Source organism: Chinchilla lanigera, unplaced genomic scaffold (assembly GCF_000276665.1).
Source record: "Chinchilla lanigera isolate Chin_1 unplaced genomic scaffold, ChiLan1.0 scaffold00020, whole genome shotgun sequence".
In the NCBI taxonomy this organism is placed as follows: Eukaryota; Metazoa; Chordata; class Mammalia; order Rodentia; family Chinchillidae; genus Chinchilla; species Chinchilla lanigera.
Genome location: NW_004955421.1, coordinates 23,532,363 through 23,560,170, shown reverse-complemented (window position 1 = coordinate 23,560,170; position 27,808 = coordinate 23,532,363).

The window sequence follows — 27,808 nt, the reverse complement described above, 5'->3', positions numbered from 1 at the left end:
TGTGGAGAAATAGGAACCCTTCTCCACTGCTGGTGGGAATGCAGACTGGTGAAACCACTGTGGAAATCAGTTTGGAGATTCCTCAGAATACTAGGTCCATAGGTCCCATTCAAACCAGCTATTCCCCTTCTGAGTATTTTCCCAGAAGATCTGAAAACATCATATCGCAGTGATACATGTGCACCTATGTTCATCGCAGCACAATTTGTAATTGCTAAACTGTGGCAGCAACCCAAATGTCCATCCACTGAGGATTGGATGAGAAAATTGTGGTACTTTTATATAATGGAATATTACTCAGCTACAAAGAAAGATAAACTCGAGGCTTTTATAGGTAAATGAACACAACTAGAGACCATACTCATAAGTGAAATAAATCAGACCTGCATGTGTAAGAATCATATTGTCTCACTAGTGTAAGACCTAAAAGAGTGAATAAAAACTAGGAGCTATGATAGATATTGTGAAATGAAAAGAAAATGCTCAAAAGTAAAGGGCAACTGGGGTGTGGGAAAAGAAAAGGGAAAGAAAGGGAAATTATGTAAGTATATATATACAGTACTGTCTTCTATTGCTCTACAGAAAGGAAAAGTTAATGATTACTTGTTTGATCAATCTTGTATGTCTCTATTTGTTTTCTTGAGAAACCACTTTGAAGATATCAATAAGTACTGCAACAACAATTGTTAATTTCCTACAACTTTGTCTGTAACTCTCTTTTGTTTGTATTGTTCTGATGCTATTTTGTAAATGCATGTCTATTTGTTAATATGTTTTCCTTCTTTTATTTCTTAAAAGAAAAAAAAGTCCCTTGGCCAATTGTGAATCCGTGGAACACATTATTATCAGTACACATTCTTCTCTCTTGCTTTATTGGTCACCTTTCTGTTGCTGGTACAAAATACTCAATCCCACAAATTGAATGAGGGAAGGCTTATTTCTCACAGTTTCAGAGTTTCAGTCCATTGTTGGCTGATTCCATTGCTCTGGGGCTGAGGTGAGGCGGGACATCATGGCAGAAGGGTGCAGTGAAGTAAAACAGCTCACCTCAGCAAGTCTCCCACCCCTTCAGCAGGGCTCTGTCCTAATGACACATTCAACTACAGATAGCAGTGAATTAATTCACTGGTAGGCACTGCACTCCCACGATCCAGTCACCGCCCCAGGAGTTTTTCAATCTAGTCAAATTGACAATTATGATTCATCATCAAACTTGCCCAGAGAGATTTCCTGACAAATTTTGTCAAATGTCCTATTGAATTCCAATTACAGATGTCTTTCACGTTGTTTGGAAATCCTATCAGGAAGTATAATACCTTTAGTCTGGCAAGGCACTGTCGGCCTGAATTCAGTGTGCTGTGGTAATTAAGAAGGCTCTGATCCATCTGATGCCATATTGGATCTGCTTCTTTTCCAGAACACTCCTTCCTAGGATGGGGCAGAGAGGATGATAATCCCTGACTATATTTAAGTTTAGTCAACTCTCACTCTCACACTATCAGGAATCAGAAATTTAGATTTGATAGCTTTCTATACTTTGCATATACTGCCATGTTTGCATAACAAGTTAAAATACTTTATAGTATTTGGTTTTATAAAAACAAACTAAAAAGCAAAAACTAGAAGTGGTCATTTTTGATATGAATATTCGATGACCATCTGGTCTCATACTCTCATATGTTTCAAAGTTATGAAACATGAAGTATGCCATAAGTGGCTAATTATAAGACAGATAGATTCTTTTTGAAATTAACAATATATTGGCGAAGTAAAAGGAAAAAAAGGTACCATTCTGAAAAAACATTGATGAGTGATGTATTTAAGTGGCAGGGTGTAATTAAGAATTTTAAATATAGCACTTAGTTTTTTTAGGAGTTAAATTCTCTCCTAACATTACTTTCAAATATTTTCCAAAATTAAATATAAAAGAGTAGCCTTCCTGAAACCATGCACGACAGACTGTGGTAAGTGACATTGGAGACATCCTTTTACAGAACTGACTAATCAGTCTCTGCTGGAGGTGGTGGGAGTACCCTGGATCCAATTTATTTCACACCGGCACAAGCCCTTATCGCTTGCCCTATTGCTATAAGTGGACTGAGAACTAGTCACATAAAGTGCATTCTGTGCAAAGAAATTTATTCATCCAGTCCAGCTCTCCTGTGGTTAGCGGACATCATACCTACGCTTGCCTCCTATAAGCAGAACATAAACAGGCCATTCAAATTAAGAGCTTGTTGAGAACCCGCATGGCTGTAACCAAGGCAGCAGCTGCAGCTGCAGCAGCCTCAGAAAAGCAGCGAAGATTCTATTATTTCCCTTGTATTCATAAAAGGGCCACTTTACAACTGTGATCTCACCATGTGGAGAGATTCCATTGTATTTTAAATTTTAGGGCTGACTTTTACAAACAGACATTAAAACTAATAGCTGTGTGCCTGGTGCTTTGAAAGCAAAGGGTGTATTAAGGCAGGATCTGCACAATGCTCTTGGGGGGGTCATACTCGTAAGAGAAAATGAATATTTAAATGTGAAAACAACAAAAAAAAGCTCTCTACTAAAATGTCACTTCAGATTAAAATGGAGAAAGGAATCTTTAAAACAACCAGTTTTCACAACCAGTGGATTGTCCAAGACTGCTGGCATTTTCAATGGTTCATTGTGGAAGGAGGGGGGACCACGCGATCGGGGTGGGTTGGTGGAGATCGGGCAAATGTTGTACTATACTAGTCTTTCCTGGGTCTGGAGCTGTTTTGGTTTCCTATGTAGACTGCAGATGAAAAGTGTTTATTCAGTGACAAACAAAGCCAAGTTTGTGAGCAGGAGACTGATTGCATTGAGAAAGCTAGAAACGAGGTCAGAACCTACCAGAATTCAATTCACTAGAGACGCACGAGAAGGGGCAAATTCAAACCTCTTCCTTAGCTCCGCACCACACACACTCAAATAAGCTAGTCTCATTTCCACTATGTGTGTGCAAGGTTGATATAGCCTGCGCAATGACTGAGCTGATGTGTGTGTGGAAGAGAAGGACCTAAAGGTCACAGTGAGCCACAGTGGGATAATAAGCCACAAAAGCTCATGGTAGAGTAAAGAACATTACACATAAGTACATGAAAGACTTCTGGTTTTCAGTAAAAATTCAGAGCCCTCTCTCCATTCAGAGCCTTTCTGTCCAAGGAAGTACTTTCTCAATACTACAAAATGAGCATTTTTTTCCTTTCTCCACCTGAAACTGTAGCACTTTTGAGCTGAATTTTTTTCTAACTTATTCTGTCCAAAGCAAGGGCAGTTTCCCAGATTCAAACCCCTGAGAGAGTCTGCAAGAGACGATTGTCCCCAAACAGGTGGACACAGGCAGCCACATGGAGAGAGACTTGTGCCTTGCTTCCTGACACCTTTGCATCACCCTTGTCCCATTCGCAGGGCTCAGATAGTTGCCCTTTTGCTGCCTCACCCAGTTCCTTTTGTTGGGGTGGGTGTGTCTAAGTTCCTTTGGATGAAGACCTGCAAACACTCCTGGTTCTTCTCAGTACCCTTCACCAGGAACAGAAACTTCTCCAGATAGTGGCTGAGGACTATTGCACATCATTTTCCAAAACTGGCCTCTGCTGGATTCTCTTGATCCAGTGCCTCGCGCTAGAACACTGACTTTGGAATTCTTGGCCATCCTTTCCACTGGAGACCCGCCTGGTGCACCAACCTAGCCTGCTCCTGGTGAGTTCTTCCCTTCTCCGGCAAATGAATGAGGATCATAAAAGAAAGCTGCAGATGGGAATTTGGATTCATTTTTGCCACTTTATCTATCAGAGAATGCCTCCTTTTCTAAGAGAGGATTTGAAGCAAAAGTTGAGTTTCTGCTGGTAGTTTAAGGCAGAAGATAGGACAACCCAAGCCATGGCTGATTATTTTAAAGCACTATATCAAGTTCCTATGCCATTCTAATAAGTTCATAGAAATGACTGTAAGGTCCGTGTGTCACTGGACAAACTGGTTCCCCAAATGCAGGGGGAAAACTAAGCTCACCCTACATGAAGAAGAGTAAGCTTGAGATTCTCATTACAGAAAAAGAATTTTCAGAACTAGTGAGTGGGAGGTATAAAGGGATTTATTAGGTAGAATTTTAGATGTACACATTGAAAGAAATAGAGGCTTTGAGCTGGATATATTTATGTAGGCTTAGGGTTGTTCCTAAGATGACGTATCTAGGACTTGTATTCTACACAGTGTGTTGGGTTTACCCATTTGATTGATGTGTTAAAAGACAAATCATTTACACGTTGTGAAAGTGAGATTGGCTGCCCTCTTGACACTGAGCCTCCTGAGGGCGGGCTTCAGTAGAAGGGAGCCCAGCCTACAGCTGAAAGGCACCGGCCTAGAACACAGTTTACAGGCCTAGTTTAAGACTCTCAGGAATTATTTTCCGGAAAGGGAAAAAAGCTTGAATAACTTCTGTGACTTGAATTTACAATTTTTTCTTAGAAATTAAAATTTTATTATTACAATGTTGTCTCCCTTTTACCTATCTTTATTTTTAGCCTCTGCCTCACGCGTATTATTAGTTGCCGGTGGCTGTGGTGCAGCAGGTGTGAGGTGAACTGCAGTGCTCTTCTCATTTCCCTCCATACTTCCCCTGGATTCCTCTTGAGGCCTGAGCAGCAGTGGTGTTTGCAGAGGAGTGAATTATTCTCACTCTCGACTTCCTAAGGCAAGGAGGCCTCTCTTCACATGTTGATCTCATGCTCCCAGCTGGGGAGGAGTTAATCACACTAGAACAGTACCTCTTAGATTTCTTTAGTATTTTCTTTCAAAGAACTTCTATGCTTGACAGCTAAAAGCTGGGCTGTACTAGGTATTAGAGTGGAGGACGGGATGAACAGGAAGAACACAGGGAGTGTACCAGGCAGGGAAAATACTCTGTATGACTCTGTAACGGTAGCTACACATCCAACCCCATGGAATGCTCAACACACAGAGCGACCCCACTGTAAGCTATGAGCTTTGGGTGATAGTGATGTGCCCGTGTAGGTTCACCGACCGTAGCAGAGCAGCCAGGCAGATGCAGGATGTTGATGGTGAAAGAGGTTGGGTATATGTTAGCAGGGGGTCCACAGGAACGACTGATGCCTTCTGCTCAGTGTTAGTGTAAAATTACATCTGCTCTAAAAAATAAAGTCTACTGAAAAAAAGAATACCAGTCATTCTTCATGAGGTGGAAGTAGAGGGCTCAACGTCCCCCAGACAGCCCTGAGGTCACCTTTTGTGTAGAAGGGGGTCATGCTGTTCATTACACACTCCTGCTTACACCAGCTTTGGAGCCATTTTGTTGCTCTTTGAGAAATCATGGCTTTCACAACTGCTGTAGTCTGTTCCTTAAGTAGACGATGAACTCTAGCCCCTTGTAATTTTTCTGTTCTCCAGTGTTGGGGGTGATTCAGTTACTCTCTGCTATACTCTCATTTCAGTGGGTCTTGGGGAAGGCAAACACACATTTCTTTTTCTATGTTACAATGGGAACCTGGAAAGCACTTTTATTTTGGGATTTATATTCATTTTTGGGTCCCCACTTCATACTTACTAAGTCTGAATTATTTGATATGTTGGCAAGAAAAGAAAAAAAAAATCAAATCCCCTTTATCTGGATTCAGCCACTCTGGGTTCTGAGGCAGGAGGATCATGAGCTTGAGGCTACAATGCAAGGTCCTGTCTCAGACAGCAAAAGGAATAAACAAAAAGCCCCCCTTCATGACTGCAACAAGCCAGCTCTTGAAGCTTATCACTATGTAGTACATCAATGATGTTTAAATCAGCAATGATTAGACTTCATTCTTGCAGGATCAAGCCCCACATCCCAGGCAGCCCTGGGATCTTTTCCTACCCTCTCAGCAATGCAACTTTCCCTTCCTTCCTGGACACTCAAAAGATGTAACGATGTATATTTTCTTCCTGTCCACCATGGTATTTCATACACATACACTTGTGCCTTTGAACATGCTCAGACCTCATAGCATCACTGAATAAACTATATTCGTTCTTCATTCTGTCTTTGATGGAAAACTTTTCCAGCTGCTCTACTGCCTCCCTAGCAGCCTGCCTTCAGGGCCTGGGTAGAAGGGCACTTGATAAAACAACACTGAGTTATAGGAGAATTCAGCAGATTCTTACAGAGAGCCCTTCCCAGTCTTCTTCATGGCCCAAGAAGTTTATATTTGTAATCCCATGAAAATTTATTGGAATCCTAGTGAGTTAACTCCAATCTACCATTTCCAGTGCAACACATGGTGAGAATAAAGGCACTAAGGCATATTTGTAGTTATGGGGAGCCAAGGAGACCTATGTCCAGTCACAATGATGGACATTCAGAACAAAAGTCTCAACCCAAGGCCAAACCTAGTTCTTATTCATTTGTGAAGAAGGGAGTGGCTTGAGGATGAATGACTGTGAGAGTGGTGGGAACTACGTAAGTGCCATGAGCTGGGCTAGGTAGGAGGTCTGAAATCACCTCTGCCATATGCAGAGAGAAGGATATGCAGAAAGAGTAATCTGCATGACACAACTGAGATAGTATCTAATGTTTTGGGGTCAGTGTTTCAGCTCTAATGTATAATCTTTGAAGCCCCAGGAAGTCATAGCCTCTATCCCAAGGTTGATCCCAGGATATAGCATGGAGCATTGGCTCACACATCCCTCCTTATCCCGGGCTCACTCAAGGGAACAATGGGGGTCCAGAGAAACATGCCTGCCATCTCCAAAGATCACCATCAGCACCTTAGCTAGACCGATATGCATCGCTTAAAGCCAGTTGAAGGGATAAGGCAAAGTCCTAGCGTGCTCTGTACACATCAGTACATGGAAATAGGGTCAGGCTCAGATGAAATGGAAACAATTGCTCCTCTTTCAAGGAGAGTTACCCAGGTGGTCCTCCACAGACTGAGTTCATATGGATTAGCATGGTGGAAAAGGACAATGTTAACAAAGGTTCTAGAAAATCAAAGGATAATTGTTCTTTTGGGCTACTTAACAATAAAACATTATAGTATTTCTTAATATAAGATTATAAGAATGTGGACACTTATTTTGTATAATTAGAATTTCAACATCAGAACCTGCTCTGTTGTCTATAATTTTCATCTATGCCTTCAAATCCAATGTAATTCCACAGTTAGCAAAGAGGTACCATTCCATTTTCTATGATGTCAGGCCAGTTGTGTTTTAAAGTCAATTAATCCAAAAATAAGTTTATATAAGAGGAACGCACTAAGAGCTGTTCACTGCTTTAGCTGCTGAGCTGAAGACTATAGGCTTAAAAGTGCAATCCTTTGAGTTCCAAAATGTGATAACAAAGACAGAAAACGATGTGGATGTCAGCAAAGACAAAGGTGTGCTTGTTTAGACACAGGTTTCAATCTTCTTTCTGGGGAAAGGTTACTCAACTGCCGCAGCCCTTGAAAATTGCTTGGACTTGGTGCAGGTGAGTGAGCCTTGTATGCGAACTTATTAATTAGCTCCAGGGACTTACATTTTAGTCACCCTGGACGCAAAACTGTAAGCTTCTCATTGTATCAGAGTCTTTCACCCTTCAGGCATGAATAATTTTTCTCATGGGGAGGAATTTTATAAACTGTTATGTTACCTCTACATTGTAACGAAGCCCTGCGAATTCTGAATTCCATAGATTTTGCAACTCAGATTTCTTTTTTTTTGTCCACGGCAGAATTAAGACAGCCAACCAATTCAATCTCGGCATTTACTGAACATGTACTCTGTTTGGACCGAAGAGGCATGCCTGTTCACTCTCGAATGAAGCTGCCTTACACATTTTTGCAAATGCAGCAGTAGCTTGTAGTGCTAGGGGGACAGTAGGTGCCTGGCAAGTATTTGTTACATCATTGATGTGTCATTGGAACAAATGAGAGAAGCTGGTTGAATTATATACAGCCTGCATCTCTGTCCATGAGGAATTCATAACCTAAAGCGCAGATCACACACTGATTTATGGACAGGTACAGGAAGGTAGAAATGAACAAGCAAAATAGATTGAGTATAAGAAAAACCAATGGGCACAAATGTGCTCAGTCTTTCTCTGTTTTGCAGCTGTGTGGTAAGGTGATAACAAAAATATTCCTGAAAGTAGAGATTATATTACCAATTTGAAATTCAAATTAAATATTTACTACATCTAAAACATTTTAACATATTTTAAAATGTAAATTATTATACATTTGATTTGTTTTATATATTTCAACTTGTAATTCATTAGATATTTTTATCAGATCATGAGATATATAATTGTTCTTTCTTTTTTTCTATTTTTTTGTGGTAAGTTGACAATGTCAGGTCTTGCAATCCATGTTACAATGTGCAAACCAGAATTCAGCTTTAAACCTTTAACAGGCAGTCACATTTAGTTTTATGCAGTTTCATAATGAAAACCAGCTGTTCACAAATATAGGTATTCTAAGTGTGCGTAGATTCTTGTACAGTGGTTTTTATAGTTAAAGTAAGTACTCAATATATTAGTAAAATTCTGCTTTTTGTAATGTTGTATTTACTTTTCATTGTAGCTATAGTACAATAACTTCCATTTGTAGCTTTTATTCAAATTGTGAATGTTAAATCCGAGTATGAATTGTACTTTATAAACTCATTCTCTAAAGTTTGAACTCTGAGAATTTTTTTCCCCGCTCTTCAAATTGACGATTTTGGAAGTGATACAGTTTTATTTCAGGAAATGGATTTCAAAGAGAGAAACTGGATTATATTACTCCTTTGAAACTTATATTTGACAACTTTGTAGAAAGTTCAGAATTCTTGCTTGAGATGAGCTAATGTCAGCCCAAAATGTTAAATCTAAATTCACTCTGTTAGTGAAATATGGATTTTTTCCTTTAGGTTGTGTAACTAATATGACTATTTTCCTCCAAACTTAGTAAAAGAAAAATCTCTTCATCACTATGATAATCAAATGTACTGGACTTCCCTGTTATGGTATCATACCATATTTTGAGCTCAATAAATATAAACTGTTTATCATCTTAAACTTAGCCATGGAGAATGTTTCAGGTGTTTTAAGTACTCCCAGCACTCAGGAGTCTGAGGCAGGGGGATCGCTGTGAGTTTGAGGCCAGCCTCAGCTACAAAGTGGGTCTGAGGCCAGCCTGAACTGCATAGTGAGACCCTGTCTCAAAAAATACCAAAAAAAAAAAGTTTCAGTATTTTTTTTTTTTTTTTTTTTTTTTTTGGTTTTGGTTTTTCTCCGGTACCGGGAACTGAACTCACGACCTTGCTCTTGCCAGGCAGGTGCTTTGCTGCTGAGCTCAATCCCCAGCCCCTTTAGTATTATTCTTGATTAAATGACTTAACAAATAGCTCAATACAATCCACTTGCAAGCTGTTTGCAAGTTGCTACCACTCTAGATTTAAACACTTCAGCAAATTCAGTGTTCGCCTTCACTGTCTCCAAAGTGTATCTGTAGTGCAGCTGACTAACAGAAGCCAATCCACAGTAAAACTGTCAAGACTTTTCTCTGTATAGCAGAACATGCTGTGTCCTGGTGGTCTACGCAGCTATCCTAGGCATTATGGCCAGAGGTTTATATCAAACTTTAGTCAAAACAAAATTCAACTGAAAAGACAAAGAAATACAACTAACTGGAAGCTGTTATCTGTGCTCATCTCAGCTATCATAGCAAATTTCATAAATAACTTACTTCTCAAATAACTTGTCCTGGAAGTTCTCAGCTTGAGCACAGTTGTCTCTAGTTGGGCTTAGATTGGTAAATGCTTGTTTCTGTCCCACACGCTGCTGCTGTCCCTGAAGGCTCTGATAAACCCACCTTCTGAAAAGGTGCTGATACCAGCGCGAATTGCTTCACTTAATATGTAACAGTTTCCCCAGCAGCACTGTTTATTTTACTCACATTATATACCAGCCAGATAAAATTTCACTTGTCATTTTATGAGGCTTTATTTTTTGTCATGCTTCAGTTAGGTAAAACTGTAAATTATTTCATATAGATTTGTAATTATATTCTTTTGACAACATTTTTTCACACTAAACACTTTTTTTCCTGCTGAACATATGGGATTGTTCTTTCCTTTACCAAAGAAATGTGATCTTTCCCATTTTTCTTAAATCCCTGGCCTAGTGATTGAGCTTCTTTTAGCAGCGCTTCTTGGAAACATGAGGGCAAGATATCTTCTGTTTTCTCTTTTACTGTAAGAAAAACAGCCTAGGGATAAAAGGCAAAACTCCAAGACCTCCACACTGAGAAGGACAGGGAGTGGCAGAGGCTGGAGAGACAGAGAAATACTGAATTGGAAGCCCCAGCAGCTGCCCGGCTCAGCTCTAGCCAGCTGAGCCTGGGGACAGAGAGCTCTGGGGCCTTCAGGAGCTGTGTGATGCTGGCCATAGTTGTACAGACGGCCTGAGGGACGTCTTGCAGTAGAAACAATTTTCTTCTACTCTTAAATTTGTACATTTGTGTGTATTACTCATGTCTTTTCTTTTCCATCTATGGATGGGATATTTTTGACCCTTAAGGAGCTGCTTCTCCTGGGGCTAGGGAATTTCTACAGATACCAAAGAAGTTACTTGAAGAGCACAGCTTTCATATGCAAACAATATGATTCAGAGCCCTCACCTCTAAATTCCTCTCTTGCTGAGCTCTCACACTGTGGCCACTATTTTCTTGTCTTGTCCCCAGCCCAACTCTGCTAGGGCACTGGGGTAGATAGCAGAGAGACCAAAGAAAATACCTGGAGACCGCTTGGAGAGATACGGTTTATTAAAACCTACTGACAGGTACTGACAGACAAGGATAGGGTTAAGTAATACCAACAGGAAAGTGCCCACAGAAAGTTTATAATGTCCAGCAGCACTACCCCAAAAACTCACAGGGCTTCCACTCTTCACCAGCACCCTTGGGCCAAATGCCGTGAGGGGTGTGTACAAAAAAACAGTGTCACCCACGAAGTCCAGTGGTGATGGCCTGGACAAATACAGGAAAGTACTTGGAGTGTCCAATGGCAACTGGCTGGACTACTCGCATTTACACTTCACACTGAGCTCTGTGCTGACAGCTACTACAGGGAGAGGCATTTTATAGATTAGGCCAAAACAGTGACATCATGAGCTGGCTTTATTCCCTTGCATGACCAATATTCTAAGGAACAGCTGACTTATCAGACAGGCAGGAAGTCAGGTAATATAGATTACACTCATTTCCCCAGTTCTCAGAGTTTCTGGATAGCGCTCACCAGACAGTGGGGTCCGGGCACACTCTCAGTGTCCCCAGACTCGGCAAGAGTCTTGGGAGCCAAGGTGTTGCAGAAACATGGTGCTAAGTGTCCTAGTTTTCCTCCGGGATGACAGCCCCCTGCCCCTTCACCCAGAGCTGGGTAGCAGGCAGCCAGGTGCCAGAACCTGCTGAAATTATTAAAGTGAGCCAATCCTAAGGCTGTGACGCCTGCCTCGCTCCATCCTTCCCAGGGAAACCACGACGTTTTCCCTCAGCCCTCCGCCTTCTGACAGAGCCTGGTATCGCTCCACCAGGCCCAGGTGCTCGTTGTCCTGGGGTCTGTGAGGAACAAGCTGCTTTTTCAACTCCAGCCATACCCTGATTTGCTGCCCTGCTTATACCTGAATACTACTGTCACCTACATTTTAACAGGATGTGGGAGAGATTCCATGAAAAGAGATACCAGTCCTTAACCTTAACCACTACATGCACTCCATTGGTGAAGCTGCAAATTGTGTCATAGTTATACAATATTTCATAGATCCATATTAAATATTTAGTAAACTGCATGTAAATTTCCTAAAGTATTAATTTTAAAATTTAATATTAAATAATCTGGAATAAATAGTTTGATACTGTTTAATTATGATTGGTATTTAAAAAACTCTTGGAAAATGCATGAAACAAATGCTAATTTAAAAATATTTTTACTTTAATTTATATTTTAATGGAAATATTTTGTTGTATGTACCTTGTGTAAAGACATATTTAATCTTTAATCCTGGAGATCCTTGCTCTCAATAAAATAGATTGTGTGAGTATCGATTATGATAATACAGTTAGTGATTTTACTAAAATAAAGCTAGCAAAACAAGTTTGATGAAATAAATCTGAAATAACTTATGAATTACTTGTGTCTTTATTTTGTTCATCCAAGCATCATCAATCTACGCTTCGCACACCCAGGCATGTGTAATAATAATTAACAACAGTTGTCATGGGTGTTTTGATGACTTTCTGTCAGAGAGAAATCATAGCATTTCACATATCAGAAAAATTTGTCATTACACTGGCATATTTGTGAAAATAAGAACATAGGACTCATTTTCTCTAATAGTTTGCTTGACTTGGGACGTTGACATGTTTAGATGGCTTGTAGAGGGGCCTGTATTGATATTCTCGCCCAAGTCCCACAACAGTTAGGAGCAGGCTGGCAGATAACTGTGCTTTCTCTCTGCTCTTTAAACTGATAAAGCTCCCTGAGCTGCTGTGGAAGCCAAATGCTCTTTTTCTAAGATGTCCTTGGGGCTGGTGGTCACTCAGTCTCAGCTTCAACGTCACCTTCGTGGTAAGTCCTTCGCTGATCATCCCGGCCCCATAACACTACCTTGTTTTTATTTTCCTTGTGTCTTACATCACTACAAGATTATGTCTAAACCCATAACTTTGTGTAGGTTTAGATATAAGCCTGTTGTCTATCATTAAACTATAGATCTTAGGTTGGTTAAACCACAACTGTGGGTGTAGGACCTGGCAGCATTTTCTTCTTAAATTTCTTAAGATGTTTTCTAATGGACAGCCAGGTGAAGAACAGAAGATCAGGCTTTCCTGGTTACATCATCAAGAAAATATAAAAATGTTCAGGCAAGTCTTATTTGTGGTAGCAAAAATAATTAAAAATGACTGAAATATTTCCTTGATCAGGAAAATACAGAATATTCATAAATTACAAAGAATAATGTGTCAGTTGAAAGAAATTACCTAGAGCTATATGAGTTACTATGGACAAATCCCCCAAACACAGGTGTGAAAACTAAGCTATAGAAAGATATGCATGAGATAGCACTACAAAAAAATCTAAAAAAGGTGCAAAATAATACATTGCTTGTGTATATCTACACATATATGTACATTTCATTAAAAAATTCTTGGGCATGATAGACACATTTCAAGAAGAGGTTATTTCTGCAAAGGAGGAGGTATGGAAATTAGGAAAAAATCAGTCTTGACTCTTTGTTTTACTTCTTTAAAAAGACAAGAAAGATGTAAAGTGAAAGTGGGAAAATGTTAGGTTTAACAGAACTTATTCTCTTTATTTTTCTATGTCCTTGAAAAATGAGATGATAAGTTGGTACTGCGTACTGTCCTTAGTGCTTGACAAATATTTCTGTCCGTCTTCTGGGCTTTCTCCATGTTTTGCAGTGACTATTAAGTTGAGATTAATGTCTCCTTAATGACAAAGAATGCAAAGAAATCTTGAGTACCAGCTGGGTACTTGTCACACTAATAAAGAAATTTTGTTTTTGCCCTCTTGGATACTATTAAACTGTACTTAAATTTCTTCCATTCTTGGAAAAGTTTTAACTAAGGTTCTTATTTCTATGCTTAAGACTCACTCACTAATGTTTGTTTATTTATTCAGTAAGTATCGTTGGAGTCACATATATAGCTGAAGCATGGGTAGAATTTTATTCGGAGTATTTTTAGCACTGTTTCACAGCCTCATCTGCCTTCAGATCTGAAATTAAAATAGTACTTTTGTTGTGTTTATGGCAGGTTTATTTCAGATAATTCAATTCCACAGTTAGAATGTTATTCATTTTTATTTTCTCACCCATTTCATGAGATGTGATTTAGGTTCCCAGAAGTTCCCCACATGCCACTAGCTGAACAATCTAAGCAGAAAGACTTCAAGGCTTGGTGAAGTTACACAGCGATAGGCTGGCAAGGCAGGGCTGGTTGCTGCTTACAATTCCTCCTGGAAAGCCGAAGCTCGGGCTGTATTGGATCTTAGAGATTTGCTACGACACCTTACAGTTCCAGTTTCGCGAGGGCCTGGCTTGCATCTGTCTGCCCTCCACACACCTCTCGTTCATGCACTTCATCATTCCTCTTTCCATCTAACAGTAACTTGACATCTCACACTGTTGGGTACTTGGCACCGTGTCATTGATTTTAGAAGGTGAAATTATTGAGAGTTGTTCTCTTCCTACTTTTCCAAGTTTGCTTATCTTTCAACCAGCTGCTACTTCCTACCTTTGCTGGGTCCTCCACTTTTAATTTATAGAATACATAGAAAAGGAAATAAAAGGAACACTTAATTTAAAAGACAACATGCAGACCCTGATTATCCGCCAAATTCTTAATTAAATTCTCCTGAATTAACTTACAAAATAAACTCCATCTAGTGAGTCATAAAGCTTTAACGCAAGAGCCAGTGTGGCCCCCTCAGTGTCGTAAGCTGCGGGAGCACAAATTAGGGAAAACCTGGGAAAGCGGGGCGTTGGAGGGGTGAGGGATGATTCGAGTCAGAGAGTTACTTTTCGTTTAAGTGTGAACGAAGCAAAACTTTTCAGGATTAAATTGGCTGGAGGGAAATGTCATGCCAGCATGTGTAAAATGACAAGGGACAGCTGGCTAGAGAGGCGTAAATCAGAAACCAGCCTCACCTCGTGGCTGTGGAATTGCCACAAGGATGCTTATAAATAGCTCTCTCTGTTCCCCAGCTCTGTCAGGAAGAGTGGTGGGCATGGAGATGAAAGCCGCCTCTGTCCAAAGCTCAGGAGCCAACTCAATGGCTTCCTGTGCAGCCTGACTCCTGGCCTCATGGACAGGCGATACCTGGGACTCAGCCAGCGTTTGACTAAAGAATGGGGCCCTCTGCGACCAGAATGCACAGGGCTAAAGTGTTGTTAGGGGCTCAGTGTGCAGATTTACCCAGCTGTTTCAGTTGCTTTGTGTTGCTATTCCACAATACTATAGTCTGGGTAATTTGAAAACCATATATTCACTTGGCTCATGGTTCTGCAGACTGGGAAATCCAAAGCCGAGGGGTCCACATCTGGTGAGGACCTTCTGGCATCATCTTCCTGTGGCTGAAGGTGGAGAAGCAAGAGAGAGCTCTTCAAGGTGAAGGTGGAGAAAGATTGAACCTATCCTTTCCTGAGGAATTCATTCCCATGATGACAGCACCAATCCATCTAAGAGGGTCAAATACTCATGGCCCAACACCCCTTAAAGGACCAATTTCTCAACATTATTGCATTTGGGATACGTGACTTTACTGGACCCACTCAAACTGTGACAATAGCAGAGTAATGAAAGGTCACCGAGGTTTAATAAAACCAAACTCTCAGCCCAGCTTCAACTAGAATGAAGCTTCTTTGGATCTCTGGGTACTGATTTCCTGAATTTGGAGGTCTGGACTGGGCAGTTCCAGCTGGATGGTTGTAGCACATTCCAAACTGTGTTTTCTCTTCAACTAACTTTTGAATTCAATCAAATCCAGCAAACATTATTCTAAGCCCTAGGGAAGCTTTCTATTGATGTAAACAACATGGAGGCCCAAATATTTTCCATCATTGGAATTGGTGTTTCCTGATTTTAAAAAAAAGCCTATGTTTCCTTCATCTTTCTTGTCTCTTTAACCCCGAGAAAAGCCCTGTATAGTAGGTGCACAATAATGGCCTGTTAAATAGCCAATGAGTTGCTTATAAACATCAGGAAATTTCTAGAGGAGGGTGGGCCCACCACAGACTATGGGAGGGGCTTCTCCCGCTAGTGTATCCATTGGCTCAATTTAGAGCCATGCCAACTTCTGGGAAGAAAAATTGGCTTCAGGAAAGAGGTGTTAATGGAAGCTAGAGAATGTCCCCTGTGTACTGTTCTGTGCAACCCGTTCATTAAAATATAATGCAAGCAAGTCATGCACAAATAAATGGTGTGGAATATAGGACTGATGACAGTTGGAGAGAATCCTGAACAAGAATTGAAGGCACACAGAAGCACGTGTTCCCTGCACTTCCTTCTCTTCCAGCCCTTCTTTGCTGTCATCCCTTCCCCTTTTCTTCTAGATGACTGCAAACAGTGCAAACAGTGGCTGTCCCTACACCTTTGGGGGCCAGTTAGGGAACCTGGAAAACCAGGTTCCAGGCCTGGTTCCCTCTGGGAGACTGCAGTGGCTTCATTTCAGGGAGCGAATCTCCTGTCTACCTTCTGTGAAGGGATAGAGGGCTTGAATTAGTTGAGGGTGCAGGTCCGTCCCAGCACTAATGGCCTGTGGTTCTAACTCATCCTTCCCTCATTTCTTGCTGCAGACCATGGAAAGCTTAGCCAGGGCCTAGTGCATCCCTCGCATCTCCTTTTCCTGCTTGTGGCCCTTTCTCTTTGCCTCCCACATCCATTTAATCTGAGTTTTGGCAACCGCTGAGAAAAAGCAGCTGCTTCCTTCACTGACTTTACTTCCTTTGGGCTGTCGACATATGTATGGCTTGTGATAGCTCTGGGGCAAAGCGTTTATGTCTGATTAACTCAGTTTTAAAACACACCAACCATGGCGGCACTAATTCTACTGGATTTATCTGTCAAGTCAGTGGCTTTCAATAAATAGCGCTGCTGTGAGATGAGAAATATAAAGGCTGGCTCTGTAGCCAGGCAACAAAGGAAAAAGGCAATTGTAGATGGGATTTTTACTTGATGAAATCCAAACTACAGGTTGTCTCTTTAAGGACCAAGGATCATCCACAGGAGTGCTTTTAAGTTATGTTATTTAAAGAAAAGAACCCATCTATATTCTGATTCTGACCAATTAGGCTTCCACTCAGTTTATCTTCTTAGGTTTTAAATACTTTTCTGTAAAAAAAAAAACCTTAAAAATGTACTTTTATGATGATTCAAGGACTGCCGCTGTGCCTTAAACTAGACTAAGACACACAGAATACATTTAAATGAATTACAAAGTGTATTATACTCTGAAAATCAGCATTAAAATGCACATTAATTTTTGCAGCTTTTAAATACTTTGGTTGCTGAGGAACTGCTTCCATTCTATAATTGAAATAGCTCTTCAGATGCAATTTAGTTGCTGATTGGTTTTTAAGTATTTTTCAAAGCTAACAGCTCAGGTGGAAAAAGGTGGTGTACCCTTGGGGTTTAAATAGGGACACAGATGTCACCACGCCACGGACTCGCGGGGCCCCTGGAAACCGCACTTATTTCCTCTAGAGAAGGGGTGCTCCACCCCAAAGCTAGGCGCACACTTAACCGTGCAGGAACCATAGAGCTGATTTGACATCACATATATGATTTCAGTTACAGAGAATTATTCTCCTTTAAAGGTATTTCTCAGGTCTCATAAACTCTACTCCTCTGTTCACACATTTTATTCTCTTGCTTTTCACTACCCCCATTTTTGTTTTTGCTTTGGTTTTTGGTCTGGTACAAGAAATATCAAGTAGGAAAAGAGAAGGCAGAACAAAACAGCAAATTTACCTTGATAGTGCCTGGATATCTACAGGTGTGACTTGGAAGAAGTCTAGACAAAGGACCCGAGGTGGGGATTGGAACCTTTGGATTTTGATTTTGGCTATTCCAGGCAGCAAAAGATATTGCAAAGTGCCTGTGTCCACGTGACAATGCTCAGTGACTTCAAGATAAAAAAGGAAAATCTAGCGGCTTTTTGAGGGGTATGTGCCTACCTCCTTTATGTTAATAGAGCTGCTTTGAACCCAGTAATGATGAGGGCTTGTGTTTGGCAAAATGTTGGAGACAAAATTAGTTCCCATCTTAAATTTCTCACTGAGGGGCGATGGTAAATTTGCATAATTCTTTTTTCTTTTTTTCTTCGATGACAAATGTGACTGCTGATATATTGTGGGATTGTTACAGAGTTCATATATAAAGTCATAATGCAGGAAAACTACAAATTGCTTTGTGAATATAAAGTAGAATCACTAGCAGGGACTTCTAAACAATGAGACTTGGGAGAGGGCTATCAGATCCCACCAGAAAGAAAGCACAAAAGCTTTCAGAATCTTTTGGTTTGTTGCATCAAATTAAATAATCTGCAAGAAAAGATCTAGGTTAATTATACCTTATGAATTCTGTCTCTCTGTTTAGGATGTCAAAGGCTGAGAAGGTAAATTTAAATTATGGAACAATCTGTTCTTTGGACTTTTTCATTGATCATCAGTGGCATATCAGGAGAAAAATGAGTGTATATAGAGAAACAGTTACTGGTAGTAAAAGTAATAAGAATAACATTTAACCACAACTTATTACATATTTAACTATGTGCCTGGCAATTAGCTACATGTTTTACATTTATTTTAATCTTCAGAAAAACCTTGTAGTATGGGTATTATACCTTCTCCTGTAAACAAAGTTGAGCCCTAGAAAGGTTAAGCAATGCACTCAATTTTATAGAATAAACAGAAGCAGCAGATATTGTAAAAGAAATTTTACAAATTGTTCAAGAACAATACACATAACTTGTATAGATGGTTAAGAAGCCATTGCAAAATCCAACTGGGTGTGCTTTGATCACATGGACTTGAAGCCTCACCACCAAGCTCTCTGTTGCTAAGAAAACTCATTCAAGTACAGAGTAAGGAGAAGACATTTCAGGTAATGGATTTTTCTTCTTTCTTTTCATGATAGGTAGTACACCGTAATGCCTAGCTTGTGTGTCATAGGAAAAGAAAGTTGGATGAAGAACAATGTGCTATAAATTCTTTCAGAGAGAATACTCATTGCCAACCAGTGAGTTCAGGGAGAGACGCAGAAATGGCTTAACTCCAACTGATGTGATTATTTAATTCTCTTAAATAGATCATTATTTAAATTATACTGTCCAAATCTGAATAAAATACATGAAGGCACCAAGAGCCACTTCTCCATAAAAATCTCAATGGGGGTGAGAACAGAGCCCATATAGTGTACTCTCTTTGAAAATATATGGATAGAGCTTGAAAATGAATTGTAAGAAATCCTGGCTTGAGTTCCTATCACCAAAAAAGTCCCACATTGCTTTCTGTCTTCTGATTAGGTAGGATTTGTGAACTTGAAAAACAAACTAGTATAAAGATTACAAGGGCAGCATAAAGGAAAGATAAAATGAGGAGGCTACTGGATCTTTAAAAAGTAGATTTTTTTTTTCTTTTTGTGATGGGAACCCCAAAACTCTTGGTAGCCAGATGGCAAGTGTGAATTAAAGTATCCCAGGAAAGGTTTGAAAAGACTGTCAAGAAACACCAAGCACAAGCACCTACTCTTTTGATCTGTGCTTTGTGTTATCTGTAGACTGTTCATGCATTTCCCCAGCCTTGTGCACGGTTAGACTTGGGAGAGGACGTCACAGAAAGGGCAGGCAGGGCTGGCCAGTGTGGTGGAAGCAGAGGGCAGGGAGGACACGGGAACCACTACAGTCAAGAGCTGAGTCCACAGAACCCTGGAAAGGCTATTTGCTATGCATGACAGTGCATTCATGGTTTTTGTTGTTGTTGTTTTTTTTTTAAACATACATCCATTTATGAAATAGGATAGGAACATTACAAACTTTACACAGTTATGGATAGATTAGTAGGAAAATATCAATGGCTGCTGTAATACATGGTGGTATCTTCAAAGTGGTTTCTCAGGAAGAGAGAGATATGAAAGAAGGATCTAATAAGCAGTTACAGCCTAAGGGTTGTCAAAAAAAGCATATTACCTCCTCACCAGTGACTCCTTTCACTGAGGTATGATGGCTGGAAGGAAGGCCAGGATTGAAAAGAAGGACTGAGAGACTTGCACCTGTGTCTAGCAACAGGCTGTTTTCTTGTTCCTCCATAGTCATGATTACCCAGGACTCCTCGATGGAGATGACGGTCTGGCCAGAGGGAGAAGGCAGACCATGCCCCAAGCCCTCTCATTCCTGTTGGACTAACTGGTAGCATGGGTCTGAGCTCTGGGGCCTCCACCTCAGAGGGCAGACAGATCTCCAGTGGTCTCCTTTGCATGCAGGGCATGGCCCATGGGGCCTCTTAGGGCAGTTCCTCTTGAGGTGGCCTGGCTTTTAACAGTGGTAGCCGATGAATGCAGTTGTCGAGTTCTTCTTGGAGCCCCGGGAATCAGACCTGGGATCTGTTTCTCTTAGTGGTGCAGCAAAAGCAGCTACTTTTCCTCGGTCTCTTTGTTTTCTCTCCTTGGCTTCCTCCTCATCATGGCTATAGAATACTGCAGAGGCAATTCTTACTAACATCTCAAGTGAGCTATCTGGGGTGAAAGCCATTCTTTGTAGCTTTTTCTCTCCAGCTTCCCATTGCTTTGGGACCCCACAACCAGTTAGTGTCCTCTCCCCAACTGTCAGCACAGGCAGAAGGAATCCTGCTGCAGACTTCTCCGGAGCTCCACCACAGCCTGTACTGTCAGGGGAAGAATGGCTTCCAATGAGTCTCTGCAGGTATTGTGCAAGGTCCTCCTGGTTTACAGCTTCCGAGCGGCTCTCGTGAACCCAGTCCACTGGACCTCTGACTCCATGGGCTTAGTCTGCATTCTCATGTACTCTGAGTCCTTGTTCAGCAGCTGCTCCTCTGCTGCCTCTGGACCTTTCTGGTTCCCAATGGCAGGAGCAAGAGTGGCCCGTTGTATGGCATGTATTCCCAGGGGTTGTTCAAAGTTTCAATGATTCACACACATCCGTGGGTGGGCAACTGCAGTCAATGCATGGTGGGCCAATTGTGTCACTGCTTCTCTGTGTCATGATAGATCTCAATTGAGCGGCGGCGGCCGGCCTAAGGGCCTGCGCGCAATAGCGCTCGCCGCCGCATGGCTCCCCGTGCGCTGGGGGCCCACCCTCCAGAAGCCACCAGGCAGGAAGCTAGCCAGCCAGAAGACTGGCGCTCCCCACCCGTGGCTCCCTGTGCACCGGAAGCCCTCCTTCCGGGGAACGACGAGGCCGGGAGTGAGTCGCCGGTCCGAAGACCCCAAAAGACCGGCTCTCCCCGCCTGAGGCTCCCTGTGCGCTGGGGGCCCACCCTCCAGAAGCCACCAGGCAGGAAGCTAGCCAGCCAGAAGACTGGCGCTCCCCACCCGTGGCTCCCTGTGCTCCGGAAGCCCTCCTTCCAGGGAACGACCCATTCATGGTTTTGAATAACACAGTCTGAAAGGTTCAAAAGCTCAGTGTGTAGGAAATATCTGATTTTTGCAGTAAGATTAACAGCTAGCATTAAAAAAAAGGAAGAGAAATAGAGGGAAAAAGAGAAAGAGAAAAAGGTCAGCAGTACATGTCAGGTGCTGTGCAAATTAAACAAGCCCTTGGGCCACCAGCTGCCTTATTTAGAAGTCTTCAAAACAGTGAGCTGCTCTTAACTGTACACAGAATCACTAGTAAGTTGCTTTTTGGAAATCCAGGAAATTCTTCCTTCTCCTAACAGTAGTTTCCAGCCTGGTCTGTGCACTGGAACCTTCTAGAGAGCTTAGCAAAATTACCACATACCTGGTTCTCATTCCTGGAGGTTCTGATTTGATTTGGTGATCAGAATTTTAAGATCTTCTATTGAATCTAATGTGTAGCCAGCAATGAGAAAATGCCATATATTTGCTATGATGACTTTGACTTTGGGAGAGGTAGCATTTTTGGAAGTTTAGGTGGCAGGTCAAATCTCACCATATTGAGCTGGGGCCAAGAGGTTCACAAGAAGAAATTCTGGCAAAGGCTTATGCTTTCATGCTTTTACACATCAGGAGTCAGGATGCGTCTTTCAGTAATGCCACAGTTTCCTCACTGGGGACCAGGTTGCTGCCCTCAGGAGGCTTTCATTAACAGAGCACACACCACCTTGGGAATAGTCCTTCAAATCTGTCTGGCGTGATATGTTCTAACCATTGCTGGATTTATACGTGTTGAATTAAATGGTTGCTTAAATCTTCTTTAAGAAGATAACACTATGATTTGGCATTAAAACAAAAAAGTTATTGTGTACAAATACAGACATGGAAACAGGAAAGTGGGACATAAACTTGGTATTAAGGAAACAAATATTCCTTGTCGTGAAAAGAATAACCGTAAGTCTTTATGCTCGTGCAAAACAGCAACTAAATGCTTGGACTGGAACAAAGGAAGACCCCTCCATACAGAGACACCAGATTGCTCCTCTCGGAGGTAGTGCAGAAGGGCCGCCTATCAGAATCAAGCAAACAGTAAGAGCAAAGCTCATTCCAGGGCAACAGTGCTTTGGGAGGGAATCTGAGAAAAATGTGAAGGATTTTTTGTTTAAAGAAAAGCTGTGCTGTTAGTACTTTGAATGACATGAATGACCGAATCATAGAAAAAGCTTCCTATCAGTGATGGAGTTAAAAAACAATAGAAAAACATCATTCTCTTGAATGTAATGAAGTTTTAGAAATCTCAAAACCAATTTATTTTTCCTTTTAAAGTATGAACAAGACTGATAAATTTTAAAATGTATGAATAAGTCTAAAAGAGCTATTTCAATTTGTATAATACAAAACATTTAGACAGTGAAAAATGTGTAGACAATCTTTCTTGGTATAGCATAAAGTAATTGTGTGTCTTACAATCTATTGGTACCTGTGATTGCATGAAAATCTAGCATATACATGTTCTACTAGCCAACACAGAAAGAGAAAGTTGTTTCCTAATAACACAAATGTTTTGGTTACTAGAGATAACTTAGAGTCCCTGGGAGGAGTTTATGCTTTCACAGAAAACCAATTTTGAAAGGTTTACAACATAAAATACCATCTGAACTGATTAGTGTGTTTCCCCAATTAAGTAACAATCTCTTTAGGTATCAGACTCTTCATACGTAAGAAAACAGGGTAAAAAATTATTTCCCACAGGTTGATGCAAGGAAAGGATGAAATAGGGTCAATGAAGCCAAAATCAAGGATAGACAGACAGCTATAAAAATGATTTACTTGAGCCTCAAAGTGAAGCTCAGTGGCTGAGTGTGTGCTTAGCATGTGTGAGGTCCTGGGTTCAAATCCTAGCACACATAACCATTTGCCTCTACTGCCTGTTGTTGTACCCAGAAATCATTCATTCATTCATTCATTCATTTACTCACTCATATGAGCTATGCAGGTGCTAAGTGATGGGCATAAGAGAAGAGAGCAGGAAGGGTGATGCCATCCGATGCCATCCCTTCCCTCTTCACAACCCAGAGCAGACAGCAACAGATTTTATTAAGATTATTTTTATGAGGACATGCAGCAGAACAGAAACCTTTTTCAGATCAGAATCTTGATTTTAGCTGAAATTAGTCTGCTATAGATAAAATCAGCAAGCAAAGAAAAAAAATCCCATGCTCCATACTTATATTTTCTCTTCCTCCTCTGTTCTCAGAGACTCGAAGAACATCTGCCAGGTTGGAGAAATCCTCGGGACACTCCGGGGATGGTTAGTCATCACTCATCCGCAGGAAACAGTGTCTGGGAAGGTTTTCCTAGGAAAAAGGATTGGTACCAGGGCCAGTGAGTAGATGTGCAGTTAGAAACGCCAGGAAGAGCCAGGGTCTCTAAAGTACTTCACGCTGCCAGTGTAACAGCTCTGACAAATCTAATTCAGTTTCACTAGCAGGACTGTGTAGTCACCATATTAAATGGGATTATGCTAATAAATTGCTCCTGTCTTGCCTTATGTTGGAACAAACAGTCAAACAATGAGAAGTCTTGATTCAGGGAGAGGTTCCAGCTAAGCTGATGCCAAATTTGGGTGCTAATTGAAACCTTGAGCTAGCAACAAGTCGAGCAATTTGTATTTAATGGCCTTTAAAAGGAGCGTTTTTCCATTTAGCATAGTACTATTTCATGTTCGGTGATGCCGAAGTCTTTCCCCCCTGTTTAAAGGCGTAGAAAGAAGTATTTGTTTTTGTTCAGTGGCGTTCCAGCCCCCAGGGAGGCTTTAGGCAAGGCAAGCTGTGCTCAGGGAAAAGCGCGCTATAGGGAGTTTCTGGGCAGGGCCTGCCTGCATCCTGCACAGAGAATTTACGGTCTCACAGCTTCCTAGCTTTTTCATTTTTCCTGGAGGACAAAGGCCCTGGTGAAGGTTCTTAGCTGAACGTCTGCCAAGGATCAGTATACTCAAGAAATGGGTCAAAACAAACCACCTAGATTTTTTTCTGGATAGTGACCGATTTAATGAGCTCTGATCCTCCTCTGCTCCCTCTGCTCCCCTATTCTTGCTCCAAAATCATTTGCCCTTAATCCGGCAACGATTGTCTTTATCTTCCTGGTCATATTATTATAAAATGTTATCATAACTAGAGGAAATGTGAACAATTGTGGGGGATGTTACACTAATATTTGTTCCTAAAAATACCTCCTAGGGCTCCTAGGAGGGTGCAGTAATAGCAGTACACTAATATTTTGATAAGTGCAGATCACCCTTCAGTTCATTTGTGTTCTCAACTCTGCTGGAAAAAGCAACTAAAGGAGCCAGTACAATATATGTGCAACCTTTGTTAAAATGTGTGTGTGGGAGGGAGTGTGCATGCATGCATTTTAGAATTTAAAGAGAGATGTGTCAAAGAGGGACCTTATTGTGTTAGAATGTTCTACAATGAGCACATACTCTTTAATAAGTAACAGTTCATATAAAAAGAGAGGGTAGAGCACCCAAGTGTATTTCAGAAAAAGCTTGCTTTTGTTAATTATAAAATAATCACCAGGAACAAAGTTTTCTGGAAGCCCAGGTCCCACACGGGAATCATCTGAGTAAGGACACAGGAGCTAACCAGCAGCTGGGGGTGGGGCAGTGGTAGGCCCTATGTCCCCTTGTCTGACTTAGTCTCGAGGCCAGCACGTGAGGCTAGCATGGTTGGCAGGTGCATTGCTTGGCTGAAGAAACAGACTGAGAAACATGAAGCAGGTGGCCTCAAGAATGGCTGCTGGAATTGACCACTCTGGATCCTGCCTGACCCCTGAACAGCACCACTTGTCCACCAGACAGTGACTCAGCCCTGGACGAGAGCCAAAGGAGCACTGCCTTATTCTGTAAGGATTTTGTTGTAACTCACAGGTATGCTTCGTGTGTGTGTGTGTGTGTGTGTGTGTGTGTGTGTGTGTGTGTGTGTGTTTGGAGAAATTGTGAGACAAGGCAGCAACTTCTCATTGTCCACCCTGGATTGCAAAGTATGGGAAGTCAGGGAGATCCTGTTTATAATGCGCTCTTTTGCCTTTTTCTCTGATGTAATTTTGTATATAGCCACAGGGACTGCTTTGAGCTTGCTTGCAATAGCTGCAATGGCCCAGCCTTTTCTCCACTGGCCTTTGTCATGTATTCATCAGGTTAACAAAGGAGCATAAGTGTGAGGGAAGGCATGCTCCTACCCAAGCCATTACTACAGAGGGAAGGTCAGATATGCCTTTGCCCACGTCCTGTGTGAGATTGGCCAGGGGTTTCATTTCCATGTAGTACCAGCATCAGAGATGCTATAATTCTGGGCACACTGATGCGCTGTTGGTGAATCATGATAAAGCTCCTCATTTTTGCCATCTGTTTTCAGAAAAAAGAACCCCAAGTCTAACAAGGCTTTGAACAACAATGCCATTTGCAGCTGACAAGTTAGTTTCTGTGCTTGCTTTCCTCTCGCTGGCATTGAAACACTTCAATACCAGCTGGTGTTGTGGGAGCTTCCACAGGGCAAGATGGCGACACTGTCACTGTAGTTGTGGGCACTTTGCAAGGAGACTCTGGCAGGCAGATCATTTCTTCCACCATCAGCCTCAGTTGTGCAAATGCTGGACATCGAATTGCTTCTGCTCAGAGTACAGGATGCAGGGGCTGGAACAGTCTTTGGCGATTGCCCAAGAAGCTCCTTGATCCCCACAGACAGCAGGCTCCTTGAGGAGAGGGACGCTATTCTTTCTTGTGTGTGTCTCAGGGTTCAGCATAGATCCTGAAGGGGAAACTGAGACTCCTGCCCATAAATCTGAGAGCAAATTATTGGCAAACAGAATATGGAGGAAGAGTCAAAAATAATCAACTGCTTTGGAAAACACGCTGTGACCAGGTAGAGGACCTGGCTTCTTTAATGCGTAGACTGGAAAGGCAGAAGTGGAAGTTAACTTGGAGAATTCTCTAAGTTCCTCATTTTGTAGATGGATAAACTGAGGCTCAGAGTCCTGGAGAGGCCCTTTCCCAACTCAAACACTGGTCTGTAGTAGATTTCATGTGGAAAACCTAAATCCTCTTGGACTTACTGATTTTGTTACATGTTCTGCTAAAGGGACTACCTCTCACTCAAGGAGAGTATTTTTCTTCTTTTGTAGGTTTTATCATGAAGGAGTTGCCATAGCTGAAAGAATTGGATGATGGACACCTTAGGTATTCCACTTCTTTAGTGGAGAGAGGGAGGTGGGGGAAAGGAGCCTCATCTCCAATTTTACCATAATAGTTGGCCCTGATTGCTACTTTCTGCTAGGAGGTAGTTATCTTTAAAGCTGATTTTCTCCTGGTCTGTCTCTGCCTCTGTCTCTTCTGCCTGTCTCTGTCTCTCTGTCTCTGGGTCTCTGTCTGCCTGTCTCTTTCTGTGTGTCCCAAGCATGCTGCCTTGCAGGGAATCAATACAAAGCCCTCGATGTTCTCTGGTGAGTACGGCCAGGCTAACGAAGGAGAAACTGACCAAGGCAGTGTGTCAGCTTCAGACCGCATTGCTCTTCTCCTTTTTTGCCCAGGTGAAAGAAGAGCACTAGGGCTCCCATCACCCAGCTCCGTGGCTCCTTGGGATTCTGAAAACAAACCTGAAAGATTCCTTTGTGGATGGGTAGAGTAAATGCTGTTGACATTTCTGCAGAACAAAAAGATGACAGCTGCTGTCAAACTCTGACTTGCTTCTGTGGACAAGTCCTCAGGGAGAGACATAAATTTGTTTTGAATGAACTTTGGAGCTCAATAAAATGAGAAAAGCATGTATTCTTATTGTACGGTTTCTGCAGCCGACTAGCAAGCAGATAGGGGAAGTACATTATGATTGCTCCTATCTCCGTGCTTCCCGACCAGCGCGGGCAGTTTGCCTCCTGCTCACACCTTCATTTGTAGATGTGTTTTATTTGTATGGCTCCAGTTGAAGGATATCCTGTCCCTTCCCAACTGTATCCTCAACTAAAACATTTCTCTTACTTTTGTGTGTGTGATTTTTTTTCCCCCACAACAACCTTATGACCATCAGGATTCAGATCGTAACTCCGCAAAATGACACATTAATATGTATCCCAGGATTTTGTGGTTGATCATAAATAATCAACATTTCAAGCGCTAGCTCCAGTTTTTCCAGGACAACCAGTACCTCTCATAGATTTATAAAGAAGAAACTTTGACACGTTGAATAAACTTATATGTGTATCTAAATATTTTAAATCATAATTGTTAAGAATAAATTCATCAGCGCAAGATACTTTGGCTTTGAATTCTGCCTTCACTATTCACTAGTTATTTTATCTTGATTAGTTACTTAATTTTCTTAAATCTGTTTATATGCAAAGCATATTAGTAAAAATGTTTATATGTTTGTGAGGATTAAATACCATAATTCATCTACAGAGCATTTGATAAATATTCAATAAATTTTAAATGTTATTATAATAATTACTCACAATACATTAGAGTCAGCTTTCATAGTTTGCACATGTTATCTTAAGAAAGAAAAGTTTTCGTTTATACCGTTATTCAACTTTTCCTCACTGTGTGAGGGGAAGCAGCGGAGCCCATAAGACCTGATGAACAGGCGTCAGTGCTTGGTCCAATGAGAGGGAAGCTGGGACTTTAAAAATAACACAGGAGAACT